Source organism: Lepisosteus oculatus, chromosome 18 (assembly GCF_040954835.1).
Source record: "Lepisosteus oculatus isolate fLepOcu1 chromosome 18, fLepOcu1.hap2, whole genome shotgun sequence".
Taxonomy (NCBI): domain Eukaryota; kingdom Metazoa; phylum Chordata; class Actinopteri; order Semionotiformes; family Lepisosteidae; genus Lepisosteus; species Lepisosteus oculatus.
In genome coordinates, this window is record NC_090713.1 from 19,856,522 (window position 1) to 19,869,683 (window position 13,162).

Consider the following 13,162-nt stretch of genomic DNA (forward strand, 5'->3'; position numbering starts at 1 on the left):
GTAAAGGCCACCTGCCCTTCAGTCCGAAAGGCTCTCCCGCGGAGTTCCCACGTGGGCCCCCCCCCCGGTTCGCGTGTCAGTGCTGAGGACGTCCCGGGGGGATGGGGGGGGGTTGATTTTGTAGTAGTCTCCTCTGTTCAAGACTAAAGAGATTCAGTTCCCGCCGCCTGTCCAAACCAAGATCAATTAACAGCGGATGCAGCGGACACCTCTGGCTGATATCACGGGAAATGGCTGGAGACAACGGCCACAATCACGTTTTGGGACTCCTTCGCGCCCGTTTCATTTGGAACGGGAGAATGCCCAACATCTCGTTCTCCTAGCGTGAACGACACTACGGCCTCTGAGCTCTCAAAGCAGACGCAGCTGCTCTTCCCCGGTCCTAGATCCTGTACCGTTGAGTGACGGACCAGTCATTACCAGAGAACAACAGCCCATGTCCCGCAGTGGGATTACCGGTGTCTGAGTGTATTTGCAGGAAGATCACAGCGATTAAAACTGCCATTTAAGCGTTTAGCCTCTGCGGCCTAAGCACATCCTATCAGCAAACAGGCAGAACCTGGACGAAGGAGCTTTCTTAATCCTACAAATGCAATTGATCAGAAGACTGAATCCCAGGCTTCCAGTGGGCTTTTCCCACTGACCTGTTTTCCCAGGTGCCCCTGCAAAAGGCTCTTCCTGTCAGCATCTAGTCCTCCTGTTGAGAATAGTTGTGCTTCTGAAGCGCAGGGTTTGAGCAAAGCGTTCAGCGTGATGTTTTTCGATCTTATAGGAGCACCGTGCCCCAGGCGCAAGAGGGGAACAGGCGAAGGGAATTTTGCTGGTGCTCGGTTGTTTAGCTGATGCCCACTGTTTCTTCAAGGGAACAGATGCACTCTGCCGTAGCCCGGGTACGAGAGGGAGGGCCATCTGTCATGTGAGCTGGCTTTTGTCAACAGTGAGGAAACAACAAAAACTCAGTGTGCAGAACTGACACTCCTATTAGTGTACAGAGCTGACACTCCTGCTAGTGTGCAGAGCTGACACTCCTGTTAGTGTGCAGAGCTGACACTCCTGTTAGTGTACAGAGCTGACACTCCTGTTAGTGTACAGAGCTGACACTCCTGTTAGTGTACAGAACTGACATTCCTGCTAGTGTACAGAGCTGACACTCCTGTTAGTGTGCAGAGCTGACACTCCTGCTAGTGTGCAGAGCTGACACTCCTGTTAGTGTACAGAGCTGACACTCCTGTTAGTGTACAGAGCTGACACTCCTGCTAGTGTACAGAGCTGACACTCCTGTTAGTGTGCAGAGCTGACACTCCTGTTAGTGTACAGAGCTGACACTCCTGTTAGTGTACAGAGCTGACACTCCTGCTAGTGTACAGAACTGACACTCCTGTTAGTGTACAGAGCTGACACTCCTGTTAGTGTGCAGAGCTGAGTGTCACTCCTGCTAGTGTACAGAGCTGACACTCCTGTTAGTGTGCAGAGCTGAGTGACACTCCTGCTAGTGTACAGAGCTGACACTCCTGTTGGTGTACAGAGCTGACACTCCTGTTAGTGTGCAGAGCTGACACTCCTGTTAATGTACAGAGCTGACACTCCTGTTAGTGTGCAGAGCTGACACTCCTGTTAGTGTGCAGAGCTGAGTGACACTCCTGTTAGTGTACAGAGCTGACACTCCTGTTAGTGTACAGAGCTGACACTCCTGCTAGTGTGCAGAGCTGACACTCCTGTTAGTGTGCAGAGCTGACACTCCTGTTAGTGTACAGAGCTGACACTCCTGTTAGTGTACAGAACTGACACTCCTGTTAGTGTGCAGAGCTGACACTCCTGTTAGTGTACAGAGCTGACACTCCTGCTAGTGTGCAGAACTGACACTCCTGCTAGTGTACAGAGCTGACACTCCTGTTAGTGTGCAGAGCTGACACTCCTGTTAGTGTACAGAACTGACACTCCTGCTAGTGTGCAGAGCTGACACTCCTGTTAGTGTACAGAGCTGACACTCCTGTTAGTGTGCAGAGCTGACACTCCTGTTAGTGTGCAGAGCTGACACTCCTGTTAGTGTACAGAGCTGACACTCCTGCTAGTGTACAGAGCTGACACTCCTGCTAGTGTGCAGAGCTGACACTCCTGTTAGTGTACAGAGCTGACACTCCTGCTAGTGTACAGAGCTGACACTCCTGCTAGTGTACAGAGCTGACACTCCTGCTAGTGTGCAGAGCTGACACTCCTGCTAGTGTACAGAGCTGACACTCCTGTTAGTGTACAGAGCTGACACTCCTGTTAGTGTGCAGAGCTGACACTCCTGTTAGTGTACAGAGCTGACACTCCTGCTAGTGTGCAGAGCTGACACTCCTGCTAGTGTACAGAGCTGACACTCCTGCTAGTGTACAGAGCTGACACTCCTGTTAGTGTGCAGAGCTGACACTCCTGCTAGTGTACAGAGCTGACACTCCTGTTAGTGTGCAGAGCTGACACTCCTGTTAGTGTACAGAGCTGACACTCCTGTTAGTGTGCAGAGCTGACACTCCTGTTAGTGTACAGAGCTGACACTCCTGCTAGTGTACAGAGCTGACACTCCTGTTAGTGTGCAGAGCTGACACTCCTGCTAGTGTACAGAGCTGACACTCCTGTTAGTGTACAGAGCTGACACTCCTGCTAGTGTACAGAGCTGACACTCCTGTTAGTGTGCAGAGCTGACACTCCTGTTAGTGTACAGAGCTGACACTCCTGCTAGTGTACAGAGCTGACACTTCTGCTAGTGTACAGAGCTGACACTCCTGCTAGTGTACAGAGCTTACACTCCTGTTAGTGTGCAGAGCTGACACTCCTGTTAGTGTACAGAGCTGACACTCCTGTTAGTGTACAGAGCTGACACTCCTGCTAGTGTACAGAACTGACACTCCTGTTAGTGTACAGAGCTGACACTCCTGTTAGTGTGCAGAGCTGAGTGTCACTCCTGCTAGTGTACAGAGCTGACACTCCTGTTAGTGTGCAGAGCTGAGTGACACTCCTGCTAGTGTACAGAGCTGACACTCCTGTTGGTGTACAGAGCTGACACTCCTGTTAGTGTGCAGAGCTGACACTCCTGTTAATGTACAGAGCTGACACTCCTGTTAGTGTGCAGAGCTGACACTCCTGTTAGTGTGCAGAGCTGAGTGACACTCCTGTTAGTGTACAGAGCTGACACTCCTGTTAGTGTACAGAGCTGACACTCCTGCTAGTGTGCAGAGCTGACACTCCTGTTAGTGTGCAGAGCTGACACTCCTGTTAGTGTACAGAGCTGACACTCCTGTTAGTGTACAGAACTGACACTCCTGTTAGTGTGCAGAGCTGACACTCCTGTTAGTGTACAGAGCTGACACTCCTGCTAGTGTGCAGAACTGACACTCCTGCTAGTGTACAGAGCTGACACTCCTGTTAGTGTGCAGAGCTGACACTCCTGTTAGTGTACAGAACTGACACTCCTGCTAGTGTGCAGAGCTGACACTCCTGTTAGTGTACAGAGCTGACACTCCTGTTAGTGTGCAGAGCTGACACTCCTGTTAGTGTGCAGAGCTGACACTCCTGTTAGTGTACAGAGCTGACACTCCTGCTAGTGTACAGAGCTGACACTCCTGCTAGTGTGCAGAGCTGACACTCCTGTTAGTGTACAGAGCTGACACTCCTGCTAGTGTACAGAGCTGACACTCCTGCTAGTGTACAGAGCTGACACTCCTGCTAGTGTGCAGAGCTGACACTCCTGCTAGTGTACAGAGCTGACACTCCTGTTAGTGTACAGAGCTGACACTCCTGTTAGTGTGCAGAGCTGACACTCCTGTTAGTGTACAGAGCTGACACTCCTGCTAGTGTGCAGAGCTGACACTCCTGCTAGTGTACAGAGCTGACACTCCTGTTAGTGTGCAGAGCTGACACTCCTGCTAGTGTACAGAGCTGACACTCCTGTTAGTGTGCAGAGCTGACACTCCTGTTAGTGTACAGGGCTGACACTCCTGTTAGTGTGCAGAGCTGACACTCCTGTTAGTGTACAGAGCTGACACTCCTGCTAGTGTACAGAGCTGACACTCCTGTTAGTGTGCAGAGCTGACACTCCTGCTAGTGTACAGAGCTGACACTCCTGTTAGTGTACAGAGCTGACACTCCTGCTAGTGTACAGAGCTGACACTCCTGTTAGTGTGCAGAGCTGACACTCCTGTTAGTGTACAGAGCTGACACTCCTGCTAGTGTACAGAGCTGACACTTCTGCTAGTGTACAGAGCTGACACTCCTGCTAGTGTACAGAGCTGACACTCCTGCTAGTGTGCAGAGCTGACACTCCTGTTAGTGTACAGAGCTGACACTCCTGTTAGTGTACAGAACTGACACTCCTGCTAGTGTACAGAGCTGACACTCCTGTTAGTGTGCAGAGCTGACACTCCTGTTAGTGTACAGAGCTGACACTCCTGCTAGTGTGCAGAGCTGACACTCCTGTTAGTGTGCAGAGCTGACACTCCTGCTAGTGTACAGAGCTGACACTCCTGTTAGTGTACAGAGCTGACACTCCTGCTAGTGTACAGACCTGACACTCCTGTTAGTGTACAGAGCTGACACTCCTGTTAGTGTGCAGAGCTGACACTCCTGTTAGTGTACAGAGCTGACACTCCTGTTAGTGTGCAGAGCTGACACTCCTGTTAGTGTGCAGAGCTGACACTCCTGTTAGTGTACAGAGCTGACACTCCTGCTAGTGTACAGAGCTGACACTCCTGTTAGTGTACAGAGCTGACACTCCTGCTAGTGTACAGAGCTGACACTCCTGTTAGTGTGCAGAGCTGACACTCCTGCTAGTGTGCAGAGCTGACACTCCTGTTAGTGTACAGAGCTGACACTCCTGCTAGTGTACAGAGCTGACACTCCTGTTAGTGTACAGAGCTGACACTCCTGCTAGTGTACAGAGCTGACACTCCTGTTAGTGTGCAGAGCTGACACTCCTGTTAGTGTGCAGAGCTGACACTCCTGCTAGTGTACAGAGCTGACACTCCTGCTAGTGTACAGAGCTGACACTCCTGTTAGTGTGCAGAGCTGAGTGACACTCCTGTTAGTGTGCAGAGCTGAGTGACACTCCTGTTAGTGTACAGAGCTGACACTCCTGTTAGTGTGCAGAGCTGAGTGACACTCCTGTTAGTGTGCAGAGCTGACACTCCTGTTAGTGTACAGAGCTGACACTCCTGCTAGTGTACAGAGCTGACACTCCTGTTAGTGTACAGAGCTGACACTCCTGTTAGTGTGCAGAGCTGACACTCCTGTTAGTGTGCAGAGCTGAGTGACACTCCTGTTAGTGTGCAGAGCTGACACTCCTGTTAGTGTACAGAGCTGACACTCCTGTTAGTGTACAGAACTGACACTCCTGCTAGTGTACAGAGCTGACACTCCTGTTAGTGTACAGAGCTGACACTTCTGTTAGTGTGCAGAGCTGACACTCCTGCTAGTGTGCAGAGCTGACACTCCTGTTAGTGTGCAGAACTGACACTCCTGTTAGTGTGCAGAGCTGAGTGACACTCCTGTTAGTGTGCAGAGCTGACACTCCTGTTAGTGTACAGAGCTGACACTCCTGCTAGTGTACAGAGCTGACACTCCTGTTAGTGTGCAGAGCTGACACTCCTGCTAGTGTACAGAGCTGACACTCCTGCTAGTGTGCAGAGCTGACACTCCTGTTAGTGTACAGAGCTGACACTCCTGTTAGTGTGCAGAGCTGACACTCCTGCTAGTGTACAGAGCTGACACTCCTGTTAGTGTGCAGAGCTGACACTCCTGTTAGTGTACAGAGCTGACACTCCTGTTAGTGTGCAGAGCTGAGTGACACTCCTGTTAGTGTGCAGAGCTGACACTCCTGTTAGTGTACAGAGCTGACACTCCTGTTAGTGTGCAGAGCTGACACTCCTGTTAGTGTGCAGAGCTGAGTGACACTCCTGTTAGTGTGCAGAGCTGACACTCCTGTTAGTGTACAGAGCTGACACTCCTGTTAGTGTGCAGAGCTGAGTGACACTCCTGTTAGTGTGCAGAGCTGACACTCCTGTTAGTGTGCAGAGCTGAGTGACACTCCTGTTAGTGTGCAGAGCTGACACTCCTGTTAGTGTGCAGAGCTGAGTGACACTCCTGTTAGTGTGCAGAGCTGACACTCCTGTTACTGTACAGAGCTGACACTCCTGCTAGTGTACAGAGCTGACACTTCTGTTAGTGTGCAGAGCTGACACTCCTGCTAGTGTGCAGAGCTGACACTCCTGTTAGTGTGCAGAACTGACACTCCTGTTAGTGTGCAGAGCTGAGTGACACTCCTGCTAGTGTACAGAGCTGACACTCCTGTTAGTGTGCAGAACTGACACTCCTGTTAGTGTGCAGAGCTGAGTGACACTCCTGTTAGTGTGCAGAGCTGAGTGACACTCCTGCTAGTGTACAGAGCTGACACTCCTGTTAGTGTGCAGAACTGACACTCCTGTTAGTGTGCAGAGCTGAGTGACACTCCTGTTAGTGTGCAGAGCTGACACTCCTGTTAGTGTACAGAGCTGACACTCCTGTTAGTGTACAGAGCTGACACTCCTGTTAGTGTGCAGAACTGACACTCCTGTTAGTGTGCAGAGCTGACACTCCTGTTAGTGTACAGAGCTGACACTCCTGTTAGTGTGCAGAACTGACACTCCTGTTAGTGTGCAGAGCTGAGTGACACTCCTGTTAGTGTGCAGAGCTGACACTCCTGTTAGTGTACAGAGATGACACTCCTGTTAGTGTACAGAGCTGACACTCCTGTTAGTGTACAGAGCTGACACTCCTGCTAGTGTGCAGAGCTGACACTCCTGTTAGTGTACAGAGCTGACACTCCTGTTAGTGTGCAGAGCTGACACTCCTGTTAGTGTGCAGAACTGACACTCCTGTTAGTGTGCAGACCTGACACTCCTGTTAGTGTACAGAGCTGACACTCCTGTTAGTGTGCAGAGCTGAGTGACACTCCTGCTAGTGTACAGAGCTGACACTCCTGTTAGTGTACAGAGCTGACACTCCTGTTAGTGTGCAGAGCTGACACTCCTGTTAGTGTACAGAGCTGACACTCCTGCTAGTGTACAGAGCTGACACTCCTGTTAGTGTGCAGAGCTGACACTCCTGCTAGTGTACAGAGCTGACACTCCTGCTAGTGTACAGAGCTGACACTCCTGTTAGTGTGTAGAGCTGACACTCCTGTTAGTGTACAGAGCTGACACTCCTGTTAGTGTACAGAGCTGACACTCCTGTTAGTGTGCAGAGCTGACACTCCTGCTAGTGTACAGAGCTGAGTGTCACTCCTGCTAGTGTACAGAGCTGACACTCCTGTTAGTGTACAGAGCTGACACTCCTGTTAGTGTGCAGAGCTGACACTCCTGTTAGTGTGCAGAGCTGACACTCCTGCTAGTGTACAGAGCTGACACTCCTGCTAGTGTGCAGAGCTGACACTCCTGTTAGTGTGCAGAGCTGACACTCCTGTTAGTGTACAGAGCTGACACTCCTGCTAGTGTACAGAGCTGACACTCCTGTTAGTGTACAGAGCTGACACTCCTGTTAGTGTACAGAGCTGACACTCCTGTTAGTGTGCAGAGCTGACACTCCTGCTAGTGTACAGAGCTGACACTCCTGTTAGTGTGCAGAGCTGACACTCCTGTTAGTGTACAGAGCTGAGTGACACTCCTGTTAGTGTGCAGAGCTGACACTCCTGTTAGTGTACAGAGCTGACACTCCTGTTAGTGTACAGAGCTGACACTCCTGTTAGTGTGCAGAACTGACACTCCTGTTAGTGTGCAGAGCTGACACTCCTGTTAGTGTACAGAGCTGACACTCCTGTTAGTGTGCAGAACTGACACTCCTGTTAGTGTGCAGAGCTGAGTGACACTCCTGTTAGTGTGCAGAGCTGACACTCCTGTTAGTGTACAGAGATGACACTCCTGTTAGTGTACAGAGCTGACACTCCTGTTAGTGTACAGAGCTGACACTCCTGCTAGTGTGCAGAGCTGACACTCCTGTTAGTGTACAGAGCTGACACTCCTGTTAGTGTGCAGAGCTGACACTCCTGTTAGTGTGCAGAACTGACACTCCTGTTAGTGTGCAGACCTGACACTCCTGTTAGTGTACAGAGCTGACACTCCTGTTAGTGTGCAGAGCTGAGTGACACTCCTGCTAGTGTACAGAGCTGACACTCCTGTTAGTGTACAGAGCTGACACTCCTGTTAGTGTGCAGAGCTGACACTCCTGTTAGTGTACAGAGCTGACACTCCTGCTAGTGTACAGAGCTGACACTCCTGTTAGTGTGCAGAGCTGACACTCCTGCTAGTGTACAGAGCTGACACTCCTGCTAGTGTACAGAGCTGACACTCCTGTTAGTGTGTAGAGCTGACACTCCTGTTAGTGTACAGAGCTGACACTCCTGTTAGTGTACAGAGCTGACACTCCTGTTAGTGTGCAGAGCTGACACTCCTGCTAGTGTACAGAGCTGAGTGTCACTCCTGCTAGTGTACAGAGCTGACACTCCTGTTAGTGTACAGAGCTGACACTCCTGTTAGTGTGCAGAGCTGACACTCCTGTTAGTGTGCAGAGCTGACACTCCTGCTAGTGTACAGAGCTGACACTCCTGCTAGTGTGCAGAGCTGACACTCCTGTTAGTGTGCAGAGCTGACACTCCTGTTAGTGTACAGAGCTGACACTCCTGCTAGTGTACAGAGCTGACACTCCTGTTAGTGTACAGAGCTGACACTCCTGTTAGTGTACAGAGCTGACACTCCTGTTAGTGTGCAGAGCTGACACTCCTGCTAGTGTGCAGAGCTGACACTCCTGTCAGTGTGCAGAGCTGACACTCCTGTTAGTGTACAGAGCTGACACTCCTGCTAGTGTACAGAGCTGACACTCCTGTTAGTGTGCAGAGCTGACACTCCTGCTAGTGTACAGAGCTGACACTCCTGCTAGTGTGCAGAGCTGACACTCCTGTTAGTGTACAGAGCTGACATATAGACTCCGGCTCCCCAGCGACTCTGTGCTGGACGAATTCTGATTATATTATTATTATTATTATTATAATGACGCGATAACGTCACGGCGACCAACGAGCTGGTCCCCCCGGGCCGGCGCGTGACGTCGCGAAGCCAGAACGGCGCTTCCAGCTGCAGCGCGCGCACCCCCGCGCACCTGGCCTCGTGCCAGCCGGAGGGGGGCTATAAAGCAACAGCTGTTGATCCATGTCGCCCCCTCCCCTCCCCGAGCGCCCTATCTCTGTCTGTGTTCCCGAGAAGCGCCGCGTGTTTGTCCATGGCGGTATTATGAGGCGTTGCTGTTCAACAAAGGAAATTGAAGCGGCCGATTTCAGTAAAGTCATTTCGGGTTATTTCCGAGTCGTCCAAGCAGGGAGCCGTGTCAGCAGGCGTGAACTGCAAAGGAACAGGCCAGAAGGTTTTCTTCCAGGCTTAAAAGAGCAGAAACGCAACGTTTCGGCTAGTTCCCCGACGCAGCATGTTTATGTATGGTTAACAAAAATTACAATACGAACAATAGTACATATAACAATTCAAGACAGAAAAGAGCGTCAGGGGGGGTACATATTACTCCATAAATTCAAGTTATGAAAAAAAGATTCAACAAATTGGATAAAATAATGTCTGCACTAGTCTGCAAATACCCCCTTACGTCCATTTAAGAAACGTTCTTCCCAGACCACTTCATTTTACGTTATATAATAACGTGCCATTCTAATAATTAAATTGATTACAAACGCAATTTTAATATGGTTTTCGATGGGGGCTAAAACTTCACAGAACGGCTGTTTCCGAGGCAGTTAGCGATCAGATGAGCTCAGTTCAACAGCGCCACGAAACGACGGGAGCTCCCGAATTCAGGATTGCTGCATGCTGGGAAAAACTCGATAGATTTGTTGTTGTTTTGTTTTGTTTTTTTTCTAGAATGGATAATGGCACCGATTTAACACGACCCGTTGACTTCTACAGGAAAAGGCCCGTCCGGAAGAGTTCGACTCGCAGACGGGACTGGACAGCGCCGCCTGCACCAAAACCACCCCTCACAGCTCCCCACAACGTTATGCTGAATTTCGCCCCGGGGAGGGAATCGGAGCTGAGTGGCGATCCTATCGTCAGACAGTGGGGTGGAGTGGGGTGAGCATTGCTACTTTAGCAGACCTGGGCCACCTGGGTTCAATTCCTGGGGTGCTGTCTGTGGGGAGTTTGCATGTTCTCCCTGGAGTCACTGTGGGTTTCCTCCCACAGTGCAGAGACAAGCTGGTGGGGTTCCCTGTCAGAGTGTGTGTGTGTGTGTGCCCTGTGACTGGCGCCCCATCCAAGGTGTACCCCGCCATGCGCCTGCTGCTTTGCTAACACAGGCCCCAGCTGATCCCTCAACACAGACGCCACACGCGTTCGCACCAGGGCTGGTTTTTCCCAGAAGCCAATTCACTTCCCAGCATGCCTTTTGGACTGAGGGAGGAAAACAGAGCAGCCTATCCCAGCCAGCACTCATGTCTCTGGACTGTGGGAGGAAAAGTGTGTCATCATGGGGGGGAGAACATGCAAACTCCACACAGACAGCAACCCCCAAGTCTGCGAGACAGCTATGCCAAGCAGCTGGCTCTGTCCTTATCCTTGAGGGAAAGTCCAACCTCCCCAGCCTCCCAGAATTCATTTCCGCCTAATAATCGTAAAATAATCCTATCCAAACAAGTGCAGACAATGAGCTGTCAGACACCTAGACAGGGCTGCACAGTAAGCAGGTGGTGACAGTATGCACGCACTGTTTGAGACCCGCACTGAACAGACATTACAATAATGATTGTTTACGCTTCTATAGCGCCTTCCTGGAGCCTCGACTATATCTATGTATATATAAACTTGTATACAGTAGATGGTCTGCGAATATAGTCAATATAAGTGAAATATAGTAAATCAATCAGTCATCAACCCAGCCTGTTTTACAGCATCTGCTATGTCAGCGCCTGGTCACTGAGGGTGAGCGGGTCTCTGGATGTTGGGAAGAAACCAGGGCAATTCAGGGGGACCCGTGGGAGAACATGCAAACTCCACACAGACAGACCCGACCCTCAGGAATTTAACCCAGGGTGCCAGGGCTGGGTGTCAGTACTGCTCACCACTGTGCTGCCCAGCTCTCCAAATCCTCAGATCGGAAATGGGTCCCCTGGTAGACTTTGTGCAAGAATGCACGCAGAGGCGAACCATCACCTGTGCCTCAGTAGGAGCTCTCCTGACTGCGCAAATGGGATATTCATGTTGGAAAGGGTCCAGTCACCCTATAGCGCCTTTTCTGGACCCTCCACTCAGAGCTCTGTCCAGGTCATGGGGATCCCCTCCACCCCCCAGCAGTGTGTACCCCCACCTGGATGAGGCGCCAGTCCGCTCCCCCCACACACCAGCTCTCAGTGGGGAGGAGAGCAGAGTGATGGAGCCAGTTCAGAGAGGGGGGTTATTAGGAGGCCATGATGGGTAAAGGCCAGGGGGGAAATTTGGCCAGGACACCGGGGTAACACCCCTACTCTTCTTGAGGATTTTTAATGACCACAGAGAGTCAGGACATCGGTTTTACGTCTCATCCGAAGGACTGCGCCTGTTTACGAGGGGCAGGGGGGGTGATATGGGATGACCTGCAACACCAAACCTCTCTCTGTATTTTTCAGGCAGCCCGTTAATGGTTAAAGTTATGTTTCTCTGCAGGATCAAGGCCAGGGGTCTCAAACTCCCTTTACCTGGTTGAATACTTCTCATGGGGTGTGTTATATCTGAATGAGCAACTGAGAAACACCTTCAGAGAAACCCTGGACGTGTCTGCCTGAAGACTAACTAACAAGATGAATCGCTGCACTGAGTGCTCAACTTGAAACAAAACCCAGGAGACACAGGGCACTCCAACCACTGAGGGGGGGTTTAGTGAGCCGACAACATGAGGATCATTCGTCAGGCTGTGAGCGGGTGAGTAAAAGAGAGTTTTCCAGCCCACAGAGGGAATCCAGCTTGCATACTGCCGGTTAGTTGATTCCAGGCACCCGCCACTCTGTGTGTAAGGACCCGCCTCCTCTCGAATTTGCAGCCGGCTGGATCACCTGCCCCAACTCCGCCTTGTTTTCCCCGGATACGAAGGCCGTCCAGGAAATGAGATTGAGCAACCCCTGATAGAGGGGATTCTAATTAAAGGCTCGTGTTAGTGTTTAATCAGATGTGACAGTGCACATATTTGTGGAGGTTATACAACCCCCCCATGTTATGCAAGTAATCAGAAATAAACTCAGTGCTATAAACGTTCGTTTGATTAACTAGCCATCCTCGTATAACTAATTAAGAACTTAATTAAGAAGCAGTGAAGCAGAAATCTGAAGACAGACGTAGGGGCATGAAAGGCTATGTGATCCATCTTGTCTGTTTGTGTGTTACTAGGTAACTCCTCCCAGGATCTCATCCAGCAGGGAAAGAGCCCAGGGTATCAGCTTCAACATTGTGGCAGGGCAGCCTGTTCCACGCTCCCACCCCTCTTTGTGTACGAACTGTTTTGTGCTGGGAGGCGAACTGGCTTCAGCTAAAAGTGGAACAGGTGTGTGTGTGTGTGTCTGTCTGTGTCCTGTGATGGACCGGTGTCCCGTCCAGAGTGTACCCCGCCTTGCTCCTGTTGCTTGCTGGGATAGACCCTGACTTGGACCAACAGAAACACTTTCCTCTCCCGTTGTGATCTAAGTAAGGAAATCCATTCCAGGTACTGAGTGCGCCATTGCTGGATTAAACCAACACTAGCGTCCGAAAGGGGGGGGCTTAAAATGTAAACATCAGATCACTTTCCTGAAGCAGACAGTGAGCTGCCCTGCTCGGGGGGGAGGTACAGCTACCGTGCTCAGGATTCGAACCTGCAACCTCCCGACTGCAGAGCCGCGACCCCTCTCCCCACCGCACCGATTTTCCTGTGCTTGTAGGGAGCCGTCTTGGTTAAAAAGCAGAGGCTGCTTGTGTTTGTGTCGGGCTTTTGAAATACGAGGTGAGACTGGTGACCCCGGAGTGTCGAACGAGTCAGGTGCGCTACGCGTGACGCTGGAGACACTTGATTTATTTGACGGGGAGGGGGGGGGCGGCCGAATCTCGTTTTTAATTTACCGTGCTGAACTTCCAACACGCTTTTAAGGGCGAGC